This window comes from Myotis myotis, unplaced genomic scaffold (assembly GCF_014108235.1).
Source record: "Myotis myotis isolate mMyoMyo1 unplaced genomic scaffold, mMyoMyo1.p scaffold_m19_p_15, whole genome shotgun sequence".
Lineage (NCBI taxonomy): Eukaryota > Metazoa > Chordata > Mammalia > Chiroptera > Vespertilionidae > Myotis > Myotis myotis.
The window spans coordinates 804876-826426 of NW_023416319.1; the positions used below are offsets into that span (position 1 = coordinate 804876).

A 21551-nucleotide genomic window follows, 5' to 3' on the forward strand; every position below is an offset into this window, starting at 1 on the left:
GCCTCGCAGAGCTACTGACAAGCCCCAAAGACCCTCACCTGGCGGTGGGAAGACTGGTCCCCCAGGAGTCCTGCCCGCAGCCCCCCTCAGGGAGCAGCACTCCTCGGGAGCAGCCCTGCAGGAGAGGTGTGGCTGTCCCCAGGCACAGAGAGGAGCTGGGCCTCCCAGGAAGCCTCTCCCTACCCTTGCCCCCACCCAGCCTGGGGGGCAGGAAGTTAGGACCTGCCGGGCCAGGGGCAGAAAGGAACAGCTGAGGCCACGGGGCTGGGCAGTGGTTCTGCTCATTAGAACCACCTGGGAGCCAAGGTGGCTCCGCCCCACTGCAGCCCACACCCCAGCTCCCTGAAGAGGCTTCCCTGGTGTCAGTGTGTATGATGGGACCTGTTCCCAGTCTGGGACCACCCGCCCCTCCCTGCCTGGCTTCCTGGCCACCACGCTGTGTGCCTGTGTGGTCCCTCCTGGCAGGCAGGACCTGGCCAGGCGTGTTCAGGCCCTCATCCCAGGGCCCGCATCCCAGGGCCTGCATAGCATGGGCTGCTCAGCGCTGCTCGCCTGCCCCCGCATGGCTGGAGGTGACAGAAGTCCACTCCCTAGCAGACACTGGGGAGAAGGGCAAGGACAGCCCCATGGTTGCAGGAATGCTGCCCTGGGCACCTCAGATCCTTCACTCCTGAAACCACCGCAGCAGAGAACGCATTCACGGAACCTCCGCGTGCACCTAGCACAAGCCAGGCGCCCATGACATCGGACCCACAGTCTGTTACAGAACACGATCCTCAACACTGACCATCAGTCCCCCCAGAACCTCTTTTCCAGGCCACTGACATCTCAGGAGAGACCTACACCGTCTCCCCCATGTGACAGGGTGTCTTCCTGGTGGCGCTGCCGTGGCTGTGAAAGAGCCAGGAGCAATTTCAAATGAGGGTATGGGGGGCCTGGCTAGCAGGGGGCCGACCACCCAGCCCCCCCTCCAGATCTCAGCACTGCTGTCTCTACGGGACACGAGCCGCTGACTTATTACAAGGTCTCGTGTTCCTGTGCTTCTTTTATTGACCTAAGCCGCCCCAGCACAACCACCAAGACACCGGCGGCACCGACGATCTCAGAGAAGGGACTGGACATCAAGGGGACAGGAAGAGGGGCTGGGAGGACAAGGTCACCATCTGATCAGAAAGGGCTGTTTTTTCAATTTGTTATTGATGTTTTATTATTTTTTTTAATTTAAATTCTTTACTATCGAAAGTATTACATATGTCTTTCCCCCCCACCGACCTGTCTCCGCACGCTCCCGCCCCCCAGCACATGCCCTCATCCCCCTACTGGACACGGCTGTTTTTCCCAAGGGCTACGCCACGGGCCCACAAATGGTGTGGCTTCTGGGCAAAGCAGCCGTGACCAAACCCAGAGCAGGGTCTTGGGAACCCGCCATCCTGGTGTGCTGAGGCCTATGGGTCCCCGTGGACCATGGTGGGCGGCCCTCAGGGTCCAGCTGTCCGGGCAGCAGCCGGTTCTCCTCAAGGATGGGGAGGGAGCAGCACACTATATCAAGGGTCAAGTTTTATCTTTTAAACGCACAATGTGCTCAAGCCAGAAACAAAACAAAGCCTTTCCAAGATGCTTTCCAAATTCCAGACACTCACTGGGCTGCAACGCGGGCCCTGCTTCCTCTTATTTTCATCTCACACCGGCTGGGTTTATAATAAAAGAGAATAACCTATTTATTTGCTTACCTTACACTTGAAAAGACAATAAATTGGAAAGGCTTCATAAATCTCACAGGGAATTCCTTTAAACAAGGACTGTCAGCAAAGCTCCATGAATAACCTTCCGCCAGCCTAGCAATCACCTCCAACACTCTTTTTCCTTCCTGCTTTTGTACTAATCTTCCAGCAAACAAATCAGATCAAGCACCAAAGGCTTTTATTCTTCTCGTGGTAAGACTCGGAAAACATCCGGGAGTCTGCTTGGGCTGCTGACTTCAGGGGGCTGACATTGGATACAAGGTTGAGGCCAAGGGGACCAGACCAGGACACCCCTGCACCCTCCAAAACAGCCACACGGCTCTCACTGACTTACAAAACCAGCCCGGGGAGTCACAGACAGAGCCTGGGGCACGGCACCAACTCATCTGCAGCGAGCCACCTGGAACCACCAGCAAAGCCGGGGCAGACACCCTATGCACAGGCTCTCCCACTTCCTCCACCTGCGTGAGGCTGGGTCACCTCCCCCCTCCCCGCCCATGTGGATGGAGCCTCCACATCCAGGGGGCTGCTGGTGAAGCCCATTCATTGTAAGGTCCAGCCCAAACCCAGGCCTCCCAGACCAGGCCCTGCCCACCAGGCTAACCCGTCTCACCATGCGCCCTGGACGGGGCTGATGAAAACGACCTTGGGCAGCTCAGAAACACCAGGAGACGGACAGGCTCACGGAGGTTTCAAGGACTGAGCTAAAAATAAGTTTAAACAAGAGGCAGGCGGAGCTGGAGGACAATCAAACTTGGGGGCTTGAACGAGCTGCTGTAATCAGTTTACGATCAGGGAAGGACCACGGCACCAGAGGGGAAACTTCCCCAGCCACAGGCTGAAAATTCGCCAGCCACACCAACCGCCACCCACACCCCCTGCACAGAAAGGCATGTTTCCAGAAAGGCCCAGCCCCTGAGATGCCCATTGGCTCCGGAGCCTTGAAGCTTCACCTTAAGACCTTGGTTCTGAGCGTGCCCACAGACAGGCCCGCTTGGTTAGGGTGCAGATGTGGGCTTCTGACTCAAGCCCCACTGAGGCTGGCGTGCAGCACCTGTCACCAAAGAGCTGTGTCCCTGCACCTCAGAGCTGGCCGAGCTGGCCGTGAGAGCGCATTCACTGTGACCTCATGGACACACCAAGTCCTGCGGGCACGTGCCTGGTGTCAATAAAAGCAGCTGTATTATTATTACTATTTATCCCCCAAACTTAGATATTTCTAATGTTCTTGAATGTAAGCTCATTCAAGAAACGTCCAGCCCAAACCCAGGCCTCGCCCAGCAGATCTTTCCAACAGGCACCCTCTGAAATGCCACCTGACCATCTGCACACCTCAAGGACGTCTCCAAGCCTCGGCCAGCGGGGCTGGGCCAGGGTAGCAAGCTGCTCGCCCACTCCCCTTCAAGTCCACGAGGACTTAAGATCCACCTTGAAGCGACCATGTGGAGTCAGGCACGGGGCCCAAGGCGAGGGCAGGACCCCAGCGACCCCGGGGCTGCCTGCACAGCTGAGGATGGCACCACTGAATATGCTTGTTGCCGCCCTTCCGACACAACACACGTGTCTCCCTTATGTCTAAATGAAGCGCAGCCTTTGGACAACTTTTCCCTGGTGGGGACCACAGAAGGAGCTGCTGTTAGGCCTGGAGGGCCTGGGTCTTCCCACCAGGAAGAACTGCTGGAGAGCAGGCTCCCACCTCTCTGTTCAGAGTCCAGGACGCTGGTGCAAACACCCTGCCCACCGGCTCCGACAGCCTTCTGGACGTGCTGGGGTGCCAACCTTTCAGCTCCTGGGCCCAACTCTGGTGAGCATGTGACCATGTCTTCACTGCCCGGCTGCTGGGCAGCTCAGAGGGCCTCCCTGGAGCCAAGGATGCTGAGACACAAGGTTCAGGGCAGAGACCAAGGGCACGTTTAGTCTGAGCTCAGGCGTGAAGGTGTCCTAACACCTCGAAGTGCACATGAGACGTACCCAGAGCCGCTGAGCGCAATGAAGGCGGTCACCCGGCCTCAGTGCTGGGGCCCTGGGGGCAGGGGGTTGACCAGCACTGGGAAGGCATTTCCAGCAACAACCAGAAAATTAATAAACACAGCGACCCCAGGTAAAATTAAAAAAAAAAATGCCGAGACTCATTTCCCCCAACTGAATAGAAATAAGAGACTATTAAAACCTATGAAATTAGCCTCAAAACAGACTGTCAAACTGCAGCGGGAAGGCCGGGAAGGGTAGGGGGGCGGGGGGCTGGGGGGTAAGAGATCAACCGAAGGACTTGTATGCGTGCATATAAGCATAACCAATGGACATAAGACACTGGGGGGTAGGGGAGACCAGGGGATTGTCAAGGGTGGGGGAAAAAGGAGACATATGTAATACTCTTTGTAATACTTTAAGCAATAAAACTAAAAAAACCACCAAAACAACAACAAAAACCTATGAGAAAGCGAGATGATTGTGGCTTTGTTCACAGTGCAACAGGAGACACTGGTGTCCAGCATCCTCTCCTTAAATAGCTCCTCCCGAGAGAAGCCGCGATCCTAACTGACACCCAGGAGACGCAGGACACGCAGGACTGGAGCTCAGGGAGGGACACTGACCAGGTGGCGTCCCCACAGGAAAGCTCCCAGTCCTCCAGGCTTTGCACCCGCTGGCCTCACCAACCTCTGCCTGCCTCCCGCAACCCGAGGCCAGCCTTCCTGCTCAGAGGACCGATCTGATGAGGGTGGGGATGGGACTCTCCTGGCTGGCGGGCCTGTTCTGTGACCACGTGGTGTTCACGCACCGCCTGTCAAGGCCTGCAGAACTGCACACTGAAGGGAAACTGCACTGAGTGTCGATTCTATTGACATAATCAAGTTTTAAAAGAATGAAAACAAGTGAATCTCCCTGTGCAGTAAGCTATGACCGCACTGCGGCCAGGCGGCCTTGCCATCTGAGGGCAGGGACACCTGCAGTGGCCCTGCCTGCCAGCTCTCCCGGGGGATGGCCTCAGTCCCCTTAGCACAGCCGTCACCGCCTCTACACACAGGCTGAAACCAGCTGTGCCCTGAACAACGGTGCCGGGAAAGGGACTAGACCTCCAGCAGCTGAGCCAGGAAACAGAAAGTTGAGACTCCCCTCAAGTATGTGCCTTAATTGATCTCACCTTGGGGTCCATCCATCACTTCAGCCGCCCACACGCCCGTCAGCCTAACGCCAAATCCATGTGCTACAGGCGAGGGCAGGGCAGGTTCCCATCGGCCCTTCGCCATGCAGCTGGGTCTATCCTGGCTGGGGCTGCCACTGTCATCCTGGGCCAGTCTGGGATGTGGGTGCATGGGCCGCCCCTCTGAGCTCCCCCTAGAGGCCATACCCAGCCTAACAGGTCCCTGTCGGGTGGCACTGAGACCCCAGGGGTGCCTCCATGCAGAACCCAGGGACCGGTGCTGAAGAGGAAGGCACCTGGGTGGCCGTTCACCCAGGCAAAGGGCAGAGCCTCTCCCACCCCCAGCCCTTCTGTTAGAGAGGGCCACCACCCTGTGCCCCTGTAGATGACCACAGAGAGGCAGGGAGAAAAGTGACACTGACAACATACCTTCGCCCTATCAGCTGGGTCGGAAGGACATGGCAGGACCATGCCCAGGCGCCCGGGACAGAACTCAAGCTGCGGCCTAAGTTACACTGAGGGAAATGGTGATGGACCCATCATGCACCCCAGTCCCTGAGCAGCCCCCGACGTCTCCCTCTTGGCCCTGCAGCCAGCTGGGCACCTACTGTTACGGGGCCCCAGCACTCCTCTGCAGTTGCTCCACCCTCACCCGCAGAGCCCGCGGCTGATTCATTCGCCCAGGAACCATGGCCACAGCCCTAAAATGCCGCACCTGCTGGCGGTAAATCTGAGCTCAGGGCCACTCCGTGGCCCTCCAGCCCTCTCTCGGCTTCTGCAGACCCAGCCCTCCCCCTGCCCCACACCTCATTCTCTTTACACCAATGAAACAGTAATGCCCAACAGTGCCCGCATTTGAGAATTCATCAAGGCGAGCTATGGGTTTGCCACGCACAAGTCAACTGCCCACACAGATACCCTGAGGTGGATGCAAACAGCATCCACCACCCTGCTGTGGGGACAGAGGACAAGGAGGTGGGGGTCCCTTGCCCAGGCCTTCAGCTAGTCAGGATGGGGATGGATGTTTCGTCTCACACAACACACAGTACTTCTCCAATCACAGGAGAGCAACAAACGTCAAGTCTTCAGTGGGCCACCCTCCCCGCCCCTCAGCCTGGGAACCCACCCTCCGCCCGTGCACCTGAGCCCCTGGCCCGACCCAGCTCGTGTACATCCAGTGCTTCGCGGAGCTTCAGCATAAACCCTCCTGGCTCTTGCTCGGAGCCCTGGCACCTGGCACGCAGGAGTAGCTCTATTTGCTGGAGAAACACATTCTCCTTAAAGGAGCAATTTTCAGAAGAAGCAAATCCATCTCAATGTCACTGCACAAGTTTCCACAAATCAATCCAAACGGAATCACCTTACCATAATGTAAACATTTAAAACCCCATGCATAAAGTATTACACACCGTTTTTATTTGATCTACTAAACTAGAGCTTCCCCAAATCTCTTAAAGGAGGTTTTTCCAGGAATGCGCACCTGCTTAACTGGGAGGGACACATAACCGCGCTGCCTAGCACTGCGACACTGCTCACGGGGCTACCTCCGCCAGGCGTCCCGTTTCACTTGGCATTTAATCTCTATTAGGAGGTCTACCTGGAAACAGAAAGGTATCCGAGTCTGCAGAACCCCATGAATCATAAAGTCACTTATTTCTACCCCAAGTCCAAAAGCAGCCCTGAAAGAAACTGCCAGGACCCCAAAGGCGTGGGGGCCGCCTGACGCACGGTCCTGCACACCCAGCCCTGAGCCGCTCTGCCAGGTATTGTTACGGGAATGGCTGCCATTTCCCTCAAGGAGTACCCCCAAAGCCCCCCAGAAGTAGTTACCCCAACTACTTGGGCAAATTCTGTAGCCCAAGACGAGGTCTCACAACAAGGGCAGATGGAGGCCCCTTAAATCATTCTCCTCTGAGGACATCACGCTCGCCTTTCAAGCTCACCTCCAAGGAGCAGGAGTGACTCCCGAGGAAGCTCCAGGCTCCCAACTGGATGGACTTCCCTGCCCCCTCCGCCTTCAAACCTACGCACACACCCTCACCCCTAGAACTGGGGGTGTGAACGTGCGGTTTGGAGGACTAGTTCCGACCCTGGTCCATCATCTATCACCTGTGAGCGCATCCCGTGGCTGCTGAGGCTGGTCTGTCGATTCCAAAGTGGGCGGTGACCACACTGCCTCCCCGTCTCATGCCAGGGTTGCTACTAAAAACAAAAAAGCACGTGTGTCCCAAAGGGTTTCTGCCAACAGAACACAGTAAGCTGCCATCGACATGGAAACGGAAGCTGTCGGCCTCACCAAATCAAGAGAAAAAGGATTTGCTGTAAAACGCGTTTCCTTCCGTTTCTGAGTCGAAGGTGTCTCCCCAAATCTGGGTCTGGCACAGCGACGCAGGGCTGCTGTCGGCGCCGGAGCTCCTGGAGGTGGGTGTGCCTGGTGCTGGTCCCAAGTTCGGCTCACTGGGACTCTGACCCCACCGCATCCGCCTGGACTTGTGTCTACAGATTTTCCAAGTGCGCTTCCGGGGGCAGCCCATTTTTACTGACATTGACTTTGTAAAGATGCTTTCTCTCCTTGGCAGTACCCGGTGACACTCTGCCCCGCCTCCTCTCATGCCAAGTGCGTCAGAATATGGCCCCAACTCCAATTTTAACGGACACACAAGAAATGGAATGCGCTGTTCAACTGGGTGGAGAAGCCCTCTTAAACCGAGAGAGAGAGACTAGGTTGGGCAGAAATCCCTATCTCCACTTTTAACCCAGTTGTTCAGATCTGGGTTGGGTGGGTGGTGAAAGTTACATAAAATCTTTCAATCATTCCTTGCGCCAAATGTTCACACCATAGGCCCAAGCGCGTGGCGTGCTGGGAGCGGTTTGTTTTGGAGGGAAGAGTCAGCGTGCTGCTGGCAGGTCTGGGGCTGCAGCACCAAGAACCACGGGAATTTGTTAAAAACAGATGCTCCGGCCCTGCCTGCAGCTTCTCTGAGGGGGCACTGGGTGGAACCCCAGGAGACTGTCTCTCGCCAGGGGTGCCCTGGGGATCCCCCTGCTCCAGAGGCCACCCTCTCAAACCACCTGGGCTCCCCCTGGCGACTGCAGGAGTCACTCATGTGAAAAGCGCCGTGCCCACAGCCAGCCTCTCACACTGAACGACTAAACTCGCGCAGACTCCTGGGCCGGGCTGGGGAGACTGGCGGCTCCAACGGGGCAGAGGAGAGCAGGGACTTGGTGTCAATTACCCCACACCCAGAGCGCTGCCGTGGCCACTGTTCTGCCACTCTGCAGTGACACTAGCGATCCTGGTAACAAACAGGACCACCTGCACATTTCCCAGCAGCCACTGCTTCCTTACCTCGCATCTCCCACCCGCGCATGTACAGAGGTGGAGCTAGGACAACCTGACCCGACCCCAGTGTGTCTGTACTCCAGCACCGGCTGCCTCCCAAAGGCATTTTCAAGGATCATCTGACTTTCCAAGTGCGATTCCTTTAACGGCATGAATTCAGCCCAGAGAAACCGCTGGTCCGTGAACTGACCAGCCGGTCCTGAAGGGACTACCGGTCTCTTCCATGGGCCTTGGAAGGGCATCCCCCAGCCCCGCCTCCCTGTTCCACTCGCAGGAGCCACTGCCGCACCTGGAGCCCAACAGGCCGCGCAGCAGTAACAGCGCCCGGGTTCGCATCCTCACCAGACTGCGCTGACCTGTGGACGCCGGCTGGCCCTGGCCCTGGCCCTGCGGTCGGTCCCCGCGACTGAATGAATGCCCCGGAGGAGACCCAGTGCCACCCACCGCCAGGCAGGTCAGGAACACTCGTGAACACCCACAACAAGTCAGCCAGTGGGACCCGGGCCAGTCACTAGACTGCTGGGGCCCGAGTGCCCACCACGTGCCAGGAAGACAAACCCACCAAGCCAGTCCAGTGCCCATAGCACCTGGATGCACTGACTGTTCTGCTGCCCATGGACCGGCAAGGTGGCACCTCAAGGCCACCTGCACTTCCTTTATCTGCTCTGTGAACAGGGTGCTAACCCTCTCCCCGCCACTCCCTCCGAGCAGAGCCCGGTGTCAGGGGGGCCTGGAGAGGCAGACGGGCTGGGCCCATCCCAGGACAAAGGCGGGGGCACCGAGCTGCTTACTTTTCCTTCTTCTCTGGGAAGGGAAAGCAGGTCTGAAATAGAAAGTAAATATTTTACTGGGCACTTCTCAAGTGACCTAATACGGAATAACATTCCACAGCCTAAAAACCACCTCCTGAGTGGGTTCAATTCATCACTGTGGCCCCAGGAATGCAGGGGCAGAGGGGGGCCAGGCCTGCCCCTTCCCGGCGGATTCCCCAGCTCCCACCCGACCCTGCTCCCTGTGCCCCCTGCGCCCTTCAACTGGCTCCATGCGATTCATCCGTCCTGTCCTCTCTGTAAAGGATGAAACCAACCTGCTGGCGGGCCCAGGCCTGCCCCCTGCCGGAGCCAGGCCCCTCCCTGCACACGCAGGTGAACCGCCCACTGGTCACACAGCGCCTCCAGAGAGAGCGGCTTGTTCACTTAGTTTGTATTTTAAAAACGTAACAAACGTCTGTGATGTGGCAGGCCTATCCTAAGTGCTTTCTAAACATCATCACCTCGTTGGGTCCTACAACCGCCTATTCCTACCCTCATCTTATGCTCGAAATGAAGTCCTTTGGGAGGACTCGGGAAATCCCGAATGCCAGCAGGCTGTCCCAGCGCGGCCACCTCCCTGCTGGCCCACCGGGTGTCCCTCCTGTGGCACACACTGAGGGCAGGGCCATCTCCCGTGGGCCGCCTCAGCCCTGAGGGCACAGAGAGATGTCCGAGGGCCCGCTCCCTGGTCAGAGGGCTGCCGGGCGGCTGCGGCCCTAGCAAAGCTTCAGGGTCTGAGCGAGAGGCCAGACATGCTAAGGAGTCACCAGGCTGCAAAACTGCTGGCTACAGAAGTGACAGGCGTGGTCCCAAAGTGGTCTCTGCCTGGCCAGCCTTCTCCCCACAAATGACAAGGAACTCCCTCTCCCGTCACTCTCTCTAAGACCCCACTTGCCCGCTGCTATTGAGAAGATGAAGGAATCAGGGGGGAACCCTTTTACTCCCCTTTGCAGAGAACAGTTTAAAGAGCCAGGGCTACGTTGCAGTGTGTGTTTCAAGTGGTTTTGTGAGCTCCGAGGGGCTAAGCTCAGGCCTGGCCCAGGCATGCAGCAGGAGCACAGCCCCAACTCCAGTCACAAACCCGCCCCTTCCTGCCCCTGGGACACAGGGACCCAATAAGGCAAGCTGGCCAGGGCCACAGAGGAAGCAGCTCCAAGTGCCTGCGTTCTCTGTCCACTCCACTTGGAGCACATCTGGCCAGATTAGGGAGGAAAAACCTACCCATAGTTCAAAGTCCTCCTTAAATCCCCAGGAAGCCAGCAACACAGACAGAATGCCAACTTCAATGCTGAAGTCTCCTGGTTTTTGTCAGCTGAAGCCACATTCTTAATCCTGGGCTTAGCCGAGAAACGAGCAGGATGGTGTGTGTGGAAAACCACCCCCAGGAGCAGGGAGAACGCCGGAGCCCCACAGGGGCCCGGAAGGCAGGGGCTCGGGAACGGCTCCCGTGGCACCAGCGTGGCTGCTGGAGGCCTGGACGCCAAGCTCAGGGTCTCCTGCAGAGCCAGGGGTCCCCACCTCCCACACCACAGACCTAGGCCCATGTAAGAGCACCCACACCCTGGCTCCCACAAAGAACCTGCACGCTGTGGCCCGCCAGCCAAGGGCGACATCACTGCAAGTGACGTCAGAGCCACCAGGCCCGGCCACATCCACTTTCAGACACGCGGGCCCCAGAGGGCCGCTCCTCCCTTCTCCGTCCGGCAGAGCCTGTGAGCGGCCGCGGAGGGAGCTGGCCCAGGGCTGCTGCTGACGCCCCCCCCCCCCCCCCCCCCGCACAACCTTCCCCGCCCCTGGAGACCCGCGGGCAGCTGCAGGAGCTTCACACAGAACATCATCATCACCGAGCTGGAGCTGGGCCAGCACGTGGGTGAACACAACTCGCTGGCCAAGACACCCCCCCTCCCAGCAGCAGAGCAGGCGGCACCCACAGGCCCAGGCGGCATATACACTGTCTCTCCCCCACCTTCCCCGCCCCCCCAACGGCCTTGGGATACCAGCCAAGGCTTAAGGATTCCCAAGCACCCCTGTGTTTGCAAGCACACACGTGTCCGAGAGAGGAAGAGGTGCACTGCAGGGCAGGAAGGTAATCTCCTCGTCAAAGGCAAGCCTGTTTTTCAGGAAATCTCCACCTGGTGGGGCCGTCACCTTGAAGGGAGCCAAGGTCGGCAGGAGAGCTCCACGGGCATCACCTGCTGGGCCCCTTTGGGGAGTTAATCGCCCCAGCAGGGCCCCGCTCCAGGCTCCAGGACACACCCAACTCGGTGCCCTTCCCTTTCACTTCCGATGGCCCCTTTGAAAAGAAGGCTGTTCCTTTTGTTCAGGAGCACTCATTCAAATTCCTTCCCAAGGCCAAGGCCTAAGCAGGGCACAGCCAGGGAGAGGTACTGGCTCAGGCGAGTTTCTGGCCGGTTTGTGCGTGAGTGGTGCACACAGCCACCCCCGCCCGGTGGAACCCTCACCGCCTTCCCTGTCTCTTCCCCCAAACCCCGCCATGTTGCACACAGGAACCAGCTCAGGTTGTAAGGCGTACGTGATGAGAAGGGTGGAAAGTGAGAAGCAGCCTGAGAGGGAGGGAGGGGAGCATCCCATCTACCGGCAGCCCCACTCCAGAGAGGGGCTCACACAGGAAGGAGGAGCCTGCTTGGAGAAGACCAGACCGAGTTCATGAATTTGTGAATCCAGACCACAAACTTGGGAATTGCAGTCTATCTACTGATAACAAGACACCTGGCCACTGAATTGAATGTTAACATAAAATCCCTAAGCTCTGTGAAAGCTATCCACAAAATCCAGGGAGCTGGGGGGGGGGGGGGGGCGCATCAGACAGCAGAAGAGGGCAAGGGAGAACGAGGCTGGGAGGACAGAGGGGTCTTACCTTGCCTGGTGCGGCAAAGCCATTCCCAACGCACCCGGCTGCCAGTCCAAAGCCACAGGATGTCTCAGTTAATTACCAAGAAGATGGAGCCAATGGAGGTGGAACTAGGGAACCTTCGGCTCCTCCCTGACCCCCCCGTTTCTTCCTCCATAGAACCGCACTCCCGTCTACCTCAGGGAGGGGGAGGATAAGTAGAAGAAGGCGGCTGGAGCAGCAGCACGTGACTGGCCCTCCAGGACCTTCCAGGTGTCTGCTCTTCACCTGGAAAGTCTGTGATCCAGAGGGACAGGAAGCCCCCCACCCCACCCCCACCCCTGTGCACCCAGCCAGGCCCGTCTACTGAGCCACCCACTCAGGCTTCATTAACCAGAAAAGTGTCACGAATCTAAAACAGGCCTGGCCCAGGAAACCATCTGGAAATCCCTCCTTAGCAGTAGATGGTGAGATCCTAACCAAGAGCGTTCCTCAAAGATGGAATGAAAACAAGCCAGGCCTCGCGGCCCATGTGATCTACAACACGACTCGGGCTTGAGAAAGAGAACTGTGAGCCCAGGGACAACATGCAGGCTCTGGGGCCACGGAAAACTCCCCCCTCCGCTCTCCGGGTGACAAGAGGGAGGTTCCCAGGACAGGGCTCCTCCACTAGGAAATCCTGCCGGAGCCTCACTGCCAACCGCCTGGCTCACTCCCAGCTCTGCCGCTGTGGGGGCCACGGGCGCCATGGACAGGACACCCCCTTGTGGACTCCAGGGCAACAGACACCAAGTGTCCAGTGGGAGTGCCAAGGTACCAGCACGTGAACGCTCACCAAGCGTGGTCCTCACACAGAGAACAAGTTCAATGACCTGCCACACACAGGAGCTCCTCTGCCCAGAGGAGGGTGGGAAATGGGAATGTCCCAGGTCGTCCTGGCTCTACCACTCACTGGTGGGCAATCCCGCCCCACATCGCTGCAGAGGCGATGCAGTGGGGTCCTGTCCTGGATGCCCTCGCAGTGCCCACAACTACTACCGCCATTTCTAAGATGATCTGAACACACTGCGGCCTTGACACACGAAAGGGACCAGTTTCCCAAGTCATAGCCATCGGCCCTTTCCTGTTTGTTGCCTCTTGACCACCATCCCGCAGCCAATCAATGAACCTCTATGTTCACCAGGAAAAGGCGGTGTGGGAACACGACAGGGACAAGGCCTCCCAGCTTTGGGATCGCTGGGGGTGGCTCAGGCTCGGTGCAGCGCGGTACCGGTTCTGGTCCCATCAGGGCTCCAGGGACTGGGAGGGGCGCAGGCGAGCCTGAGGGCGTGCGGCGGGAACTGTCCTGAGAGGGAGGGAAGGAGGAGGAAGTGGACACAGGCCACCCTGGGTGACTTCCCAGAGGCGGGAAGCAGCTCCGATTTACAAATGAAAAGGGGCGCGCAAGGGGAGGGGCGCTTCCTGAGGGAGTCAGGACCAGGTGTGGGGGCGGGGCGCCAGCCTGCGGAGGGGAAGGCGGTCCCCACGCATTAGGAGCCGGTGGAGCGGGCGGGTGCTCTGGTCGGCCTCCCGGACCCAGTCGCACCCTCCCCACAGCGGAGACGGGCAGTTGCTCAGGCTAGGGCCTGAATGGACACAGAGGGCCCCCAGGTCCCCATGGCCCGCAGGAGTGTGGTGAAGATTAACAAACTGTGAAATGCTTCTCAGGTCAAAACCACTCTGAGATGTTACTCGTAGGCCCTTAGCTGCGCTTACTGAGACCCGACAGAAAACGGACTCCTACCTAAGCTTGCCCTCCAGGAGCGAGTCTAGCGCAAACCCAGAGCGCCAAGAAGCGGCATCTGTGCTCCGGACACCAAGGAGGGGGCAGAAAGTGTCATTCCCGCTTGGCTTCCGCGCTGGGCCTCCTGCTCCATCCAGTCCCTGAAGAGCAGGTGAGCATCAAGGGCAGAGGTACAGATTTCTGGAGACGGGACAGGAAAAACTTTAAAATGGAACCCCTGCTGGAAAGAAAACACAGCATTCCCCCTCGCCACCACCGCACTTCAGTAGGTAGGTGCCCCAAGTGCAGGGAACCCTCGGGGTGTCCAGTGTTTGGAAAGCTTTGCCCCAACCCTGCCCCAGTGGTCAGCCAGGCTCAGTCAGTGCGAGGAGCCACACAGCCCATCTGGCCTGGCAGCTCCAGTGCCAGCTGTCCCTTCCAGCAAAACAAGCCCAGTGACCAGGCGAGGCCGCTCCACCCCCGCCTGCACGTTCAGTGCCCTCAGCCAGGCCTGGTGGGTTCGGGCCCGCCCCCTCGCTGCCACATCCCTGGCTCTGCACCACCTAAAAGGGCTGTGGGGACCCCCACCCCTTCCCTAGACCCACCTGGGCCTGAACAATCAGAGGACAAACTGGGACTGTTGGCACTTGGAGACCAACAGCACTGACCACAGCCATCAGCGAAGAATCAAGCAGCAGCGAGTTCACTGGGCAGGAGGTGCCCAAACCCTTTCCTGGCCTCTCAGCCCTCAGAGCCAAGGAACTCCCCCTGCTGCCCTCCCTCCTCTCCACACCCTCCCACCCCACCCCACCCCACCCCACCTCACAGGCAGGCTCAGTACTAACCGTCCAGGCGGCCTGCTGCAGGCCACTCTGCTGGCCTCCACACTGGGGGCAGGGCCCAGTAGGCCGGGGGAGTGGCCCTCTATGATCTCGGTCTACAGTTGCTTCCAAAGAAACTTCCTGGGATCCATGACCATGAGGTCTGTGTGAGCCAGTGCCTCTCCCTGGCTGTGGAGCAGGCGCTGACACCCCCTCCCCCCAGCCCCGCACACCATCTATGTTACACATCCTTCAGAAGGCCCCTCCCAGTTCCTACCACCACCTAGGCCGGTGCGACACAGAGATGTTGCCCTTATTTCCCATCAACCCTCAAGCCAGTTAACAGTGTCTTTCGAGTCAGAGGTTTACTTTAATGCAAAAAGCACATTTCTGCTCAGAAGAGCACTTCTGAAGGGAGTCAAAGCAATGTCATAAGGAAAGGTGGGTTTTTCCACATTTACAAGTGGGAGAGATTTTAAGAGCCACAGTGGTGAAAAGCACTCCCCCTGCCCACCGTGTCGATTCCTAGAAAACAGCCGAAAGGTGAGGCTGCCGGCCAGGCTCAGGCACCAAGAGCGAGGTGGGGTCCACATGCTCTAAGCCCCACCTGCCCCTCGGAGACGAAGGCTGTTATCGTCTAGAAAAGACGTAAATCACAGCTCTCCACAAACCCCAAAGCATCACCTGTCCCATGAACAAGAACACACCTGTTTATCAACATATTGTGAGTATTAAACCAACAGGCAACCATCTGTTCAATGTGAAACAGGTAAGCCAGGCCGCGTGGAAGGCATTCACCAGGAAGGGGCTGGGCTGGATGCCGAGGGAAAGGTCGGCGGGCCCCCCAAGTTCTGACCAAGGGGACCTGGCTGAAGCCAGAGCAGCATGGCATGGGCCCCACAGTGGTTAGTGTCCGCACTGACTCGTTAGGGGAGGGGCCGGAGACAGAGGGAGCAGGAGGGCCTGTCCCTTTGGCCACAGAGAGCTCCACTCTGCAGCCTCAGCTCCCACGTGGACGCGTGGACTCAGCGCGCTGTGAACGAGGAGGCAGCTGCCATACATGTGAGCATTTTTCAGAAAAGGCCACAGCGGCACAAGAACACAAAAATCCAGCAAACCCTCCTTTTAGCTGCACTTTCCCCAACACTATAAACAGACTAAGGAACTTTAACATGAGAAGAAATAAAAATAAACACGGCCACTTCCCGTGACTTCAGGTGCCACCATTTCTGGGAAGTGTTGAATATGATTTCTTAAAATTGCATTTCAAGGGGGAAGAGTTTGCTTTTTCACACTTTCCTTGAAGGACCCTCCTTGTGCTTTGAGAACTCTTCCTCAGAAGAGCGGCACCCAGCTCCCTGGCCGCCCAGAGACCACCTTCCGAGAAAGGCTCTGCAGGCAGCAGCTGCTGCTGGTCCCCATTGGCTGAGCTCCTGAAGTTTCTGTCCCCAGCGGTCAGTGAAGGCGAAACTGGCCCTGGGCTGCCATGGTCAACATTCCCCACAAACAATGGCCGGCTCTCCCCCCATTGTGCACCCTCATTCATCTGTGAATCCCTCTTTCTGCACCATGTGCAAAGCCCTTCTCTTCCCTGGGTTCAGTCCTGAAGGCCAAGTGCAGCCATCATCTGGGCTTGAAACATTTGTAATGAAACCTGAAAGCAAACTGCAGATCTTACCCAAACGTTAATTGGCAAGTGCCATTAGAGCCACACGATGGCTTGTGGGTACCATCCATTAAATCAGGATCAAAAGAAACACTGAACACCTTAAAAATGGTTCTGAAGTTTTTAGCGATTATTAAATATAATTTCCCAAACCCAGAGATAGAGTTTAAAAAACACACACACACCCTTTCACAAGCCTTTGATACATATTCCATCAAACAGACTTGAATAAAAATTAACTTCAAAAGATCAGGTTGGGGGAGAAGCCTTGCCTTCCCCTCCTCCCCGAAGTGCTGTGACCGCAGTGGGAACGGGGCATGCGGGCCAGCTGTGTGGGAAGCCATCTGCCCAGCGGCCGGCCCAGAGCACAGCCCTTCCAGCATTGCCATGTGCCACCGCAAGTTTCAGTCAGGTCCACACTAGCACTCTCAGCTAGTGACTCACAGAGGTTTTGGGGGAAATGAGCCCCCCCCCCCCCCGATATTTCACTATACGATCGCTTCTGTTAAGGACAAGCACTTCTCTTCAAAGGGTCAGGCAACCCCCACTCCAATTTTTGAATTACTACAAAAATGTGGTCCACCCCTGCCATCAGCCAGAGCATGGGGGGAGCGGAGCTGGTGCACCCTCCCCACCAGATAAATGTCCTTTCCCACCGCGTGCTGGAGGGTATGTATTCGTGGCTGTTATCGGGGACAGGGGACACTTGGCTGCTGCTCTTCACTGATAGAAAGATTATTAACAGAAGGACCCAGGCTGCACTCACATACATTATGGTGACAGCCTTCTGCAGTGAAGTGACAAGAGGTAAAAAATGACAACTGGGGTGGCCACTCTGCCGTGGCCGTAAACTCTTTACATTTCTCCATTTAGGGAAAACGCTCAGTGCGAAGGGTAGAGCTGTGCCTTCAGAAATGATTCACAGCGCAGAGGGCGGAGGGCCCATGGCGCTGGGGCTGGCCTCGCAGGGCCCCTCTGGAGAGAGGGCCGTCCTTTTTGTTTTAATTAGAGAAGCTCCCTTTGCTTCTGATTTTAGTTCCCAGCAAAACAGCCTCTTCAAATCCAGCGCGTCTTTCCTAGGCTCCCCCTCTGCGTACCTCCTGGCCCTACTCAAACGCTGACACGGTGACACGCTGGTTTTGTAGTTTTGTTTGTTGTGGTGATGGCTGTTTCTTTTTCTTCATTTCATCTCTCTTTAAAACACTTTTCAGGCTTATGAATAGGATTTTTGTTTGGAGTTTTAAGAGTCAAGAGTAAAGCTATTGATTATTCCCTGAAAGGGGAGCGGAGGGGCAGTTAATAATTACCCCGAGAGCAAGCTTTCCTGCTTCATCTTGTGTACACGACCTGACCAACAATGCCAGGGACAGGAACAGGTGTGCCCGAGTCGAGTCGTCTGAAAAGGCCGAAATATGTCACTGGTGTATTTTTACAATGCTAGTAATGTTTGCTTTTCAGTGACCAAACTTTTTTACTTTCTTAACTTTGTAAAGACACACTTTGCAAATGTTTCTTTGCTAAGTCAAAGACTAAGTCCTACCGTGCTGAACGGAAAAAATACATGTTAGAGACAAAGGGTTTTTAAAATCAGTTAGAAAGGTTAATTCACCCTGCCCCTCCCCCAGAAGAACACCCATTCAAGGGCCAGTTTCAAAGATCCCAAATGAAGTCGTAAATAACACAGGGCCCCGAGCGCAATCTGCAGAGCCACCTCACCCTCCCCTCGGCCTCATTAAGGTACAATTAGAAAGAAGGGCGACCACATACCCTTAGCCTCATCGTTCCAAACAGGAAAAAGATTTAAACCAAAAAGGACCTTGTCAGGTTCAAAGCAAGCTCCAAACTCCAGATTTTAAATTCCCTCTAATAACTACTTTCTACCGGGGCAAACTGGGGACCCTTATCCCCGGGGCACAGAAAACCAATCAGAGTCATAAATTCCCTTTGCCTTCAAGCCTCCCTCCCTTGTACTGGGGCAGAGAGGGGGGAGGGGGTGACCCGACATCAACACTTACACTAAACCCCTCAATGCTTAACAGAAATATGCTGGCTTATTCCTTTGTTTGGTCCTGTTATACTTGATCAAGTGTGAACGATTAAACTGGTTTCATTAAAGGCTGGTGCATTCACAGCTAACATCCAACTTCAATGGCAACTGTAAGCATATTTTGCAAGGAGGGCCTGCTTTTTTGCTTGAAACCTACGGTCTCATTAACTCTTCTTTGGGGGGCAATAAAAAGGGCATGGGGTTTTACAGGAGAGCTGAGGCCAGACAAAAGGATAGTTAGTGTTTCCACTCTAGGATGCTGCCCCTGTTACCTACCATAAAGAAAAAACCCTGCTCTGACCGAAAGCGTTTAATTAGCATTTTGAATGTCACTTTATAATTGCTGTAAGAAGTACTCTTTGAAATCAAATGACTACAAAACAAGATCTTTTAAAGTCCTGTTACCTCAAAACGTAAAAGATTTGTAAAAAAATTCCCAAAGCAGTGCAAGTCCCGGAAGTACTGGGAAGCTAAGCCCTCGGGAGAGCCCGAGAGGCGGCACAGCAGTCTAGGTGCTGAACACGAGGTGATTCTTAAAATGCCTTTGAATCCAAGGACCTACCTGAGGAAAGATACTCTTTGAAAGACCAGTAGGAGAGTTTGATGTATTTCACCAAAGTCAGGAGGGAAAGTCGCTGTGTAAACTCACCAAAATACGTGTCCCCTCCGAATTATCCATGTCAGATAAAAATATATGAGTCGCTAGAATATCCAACAGAATTGCAAATAAGGCACTTAGCATTTTAAATTCCCAATGCATATTTATAGAATTCTCTTGTCTACCCTTCAAGCCACTCACATCTGACTCTCTAAGAACTTAACCCGACCTCCCATCTTTAAAGAAAAATTGGGGGGTGGGGAGGGATCCAGAAAGATCTGTTTGGCCCGGATAGGGCAAGGAAGCCCAGCATGACGACGCAGGCCACTGCCAGCAGCCTCCCCGGCAAGGAAGCAGAACAAGCGGGATTTCTACGAAAAACCCCTCCTTCTCCATGTGAATTACTAAACGTGGGCCCCTCTGGAGCCAACTGCGGCTTGGGCCGCCTCCGGAAAAATTACTCGGGAGCCGGGGTGTGTGCGATCACCGCTCACGCACACGCACACGCACACTCGGTGCCCGTGACCGTCCGCGGCGGCGGAAAGCGAGGCACCGGAGAGCGTGTGTACGCTTGTGTGTCTCGCCGCGACCGGCTGTGACCGCACGGGGCTCCCCGGCCCACGAGGCCTCACAGCACCAAGGCGCTGCGGGGCTGCGGACGATCCGCCACGCCGCAGGACCCCCGCTGGAGAAGGGCCCCGGCGCGCCCCGGCTCCCGCGCGCTCTGCCCAAGTTGCCCCGGGGCTTGGAGGAGCGCGAGGAGAGAAGAAAGGCGCTGCCCTCGGCCGCGGGTCCGTCCTGCTGCCGAGCACAAGGAAGGAACGATCGCGGCGGCCCAGCGGGAGCGGCGCCGCGCCGGGTCCCCGCAGCCCAGGGCGCGCCCCGGCCACCCCTCCTGCGAAACTTTTTCTTTTGGGTTCGCCCCACCCGAAAAGTGCGGCCCGGGCGGGGGCGGCGGGCGGGCCGGGCTCCCGGCGGCAGCGGGCGAGGAGGAAGTGGTGCCCGCGGGAGCGCGGCCGGGCAGAGGAAATGCCCGGCCCGCCCGCCGCCCGGCCCACCCGGGCCCCCGCCCCGCGGCGACTTTGGCGGGCCGGGCCCCGCGCGGCGGTGTGGACGGCGGCGGCAGATGGGGCCCGGCTGCCCGGAGGAGCCAACAATGCGGGGCCGGCAAAACAAAAGGGTCCACTTTGCCTCCTTTCCCGTCTTTCGCCAGCGCTCCGGGGCGCCGCGCGGGATCCACGGCTGGCGGGGGCCGCTCCCCTGGGGGCCCCTGGCCGCGCGCGCCCCGATTTCCCCGCGGAACCCCGCTCTCCCCGCCCCCGCTCCGCCAGCGCAAGGCCCCGCGCGCTCGGACTCCCGGTCCCGGGGGATCCGGCCATATTGTCCCCGCGGCGCGCGGCGCGCTCGGCCTGGGTCGTGGGCAGTCCCCGTGCGCGCACCCACCGGCCTCGGGGAGCAAGAGCCGGGGGCGCCTAGGAAACTGTCGCCGAGACGCCGCCGCTGCCAGTGCCCTCCGGACGTCGCCACGCTCGGGGTTTCGTTTTTTTTTTCTTTGCCAATCCTGATGGGAAGGAAGGTGACCGCCTACTTCGCATTCATCAACTCTCATCACAACAACAAAAATCCTGGCGCAAACGGCAGCCAGCGGGCGCGACCAGCAGCGGGGGGCGGCCAGGAGGGACCCCCCAGGCTGGCGCCCACCCCCGGGACCACGCAGGGACACGGAGCCGGGGGCGCAGACCAAAGATGTCCTCGGATGCCGGCTCCGTGTCCTTCGCCCTCCTTCCCCGCCCCGAGTGGCGCAGTGAGGCGCGGGCGCGGCGCCCCAGCCCACCGACGCAGGTGAGGCGGGGGTGGGGACGGCCCTAGCCCCCCCACCCCGGGTCCCTCTTACCTCGTCCCGGGCCGCTGGCGTCCACGGTGAAGGGCGCCCACCCGGGAGGCGGCGGCGGCGGCTCCCGCCCCTCCCACCCCACCCGGCGGCGGTGGCGGTGGCGGTGGCGGCGGCTGTGCGGGCCCCCGCTCAGCGAGGCATGGCTCTCGGCTCGGTCCTTAGCTCCTCGGGCCACTGCCGGCTCTTCTGGGCCGCTGCTGGGCCACCTTAAAATGACACACGCACACAGGCACACACACACAAAAACTTAATCTCTCCAGCTCCCCGCCCCTCCCCCTCCCGCCCTTCCCTCCCCAGCTCTCCCCTCCCCTCCCCTTCCTCCTCCTCCCTTCGCCGCCGAGCCTCTTCCTACTTCCCCACCCACCCCACCCCCTTCCTCCGCCCACCGGCTCCCAGTCCTCCCCACCCAGGTCCGGGCCCCGCGCCCGGCCGCCCGGAGGGGGCCGCGCTGGGGGGGTCCCTGGCCCGCGCACGCCCCGAGCCGTGCTCACCGCCAAGAGGATGCTAATTCCAACTTGGATCGGGGGAGGGAGCGTCCTGGATGCCGCGCGCCTCCCGGCTATTTGCTCTTTATTTGTTTTCTCCTCCGGGGAAGGAGGAAAACGGAGAGAAAAGGAGAGGGAAAGGAGCTGCCCGCCGCGCCTCCGGTGCCCGCCGGCTGCTCAGGAGCGAGGGTGGAGGCGAGGTGAGGGTCGCGGCTCGCTCACTCGCTTTTTCTTTTTTTTTTTTTTGAAAGGCGGGGTCTCTCTGCAAACCAATGACACAACCCCACATGGGCCGGCCTCGCCCCCTTGAGCGACTCCTCACTACAAATCGGCTCTCTCGGGGGATTAGTGGCTTCGCGAAAGTGGACACTGGCGCGGCGGGCGGGCC

At 58.0% G+C, this 21551-nt stretch overlaps 1 protein-coding gene across 3 annotated transcripts in view; it reads right to left on the reverse strand.

The window, feature by feature from the left end:
- Window positions 1-21336, reverse strand: part of CTBP2 (C-terminal binding protein 2) — a 101257-nt gene extending 79921 nt beyond the window's left edge. Inside the window, exons 1-2 of one of the 3 annotated variants that reach the window (XM_036335617.1) lie at window positions 21170-21336; window positions 20679-20884 (exon numbers count right to left, since the gene is read on the reverse strand). The gene's annotated coding sequence lies outside the window, so the exon portion shown is untranslated. Of the gene's footprint in view, window positions 1-20678; window positions 20934-21169 lie in introns of those variants that run through there. The other 2 variants (XM_036335618.1, XM_036335623.1) reach the window with 2 other exon arrangements.
- Between the last annotated feature and the right edge of the window lie 215 nt (window positions 21337-21551).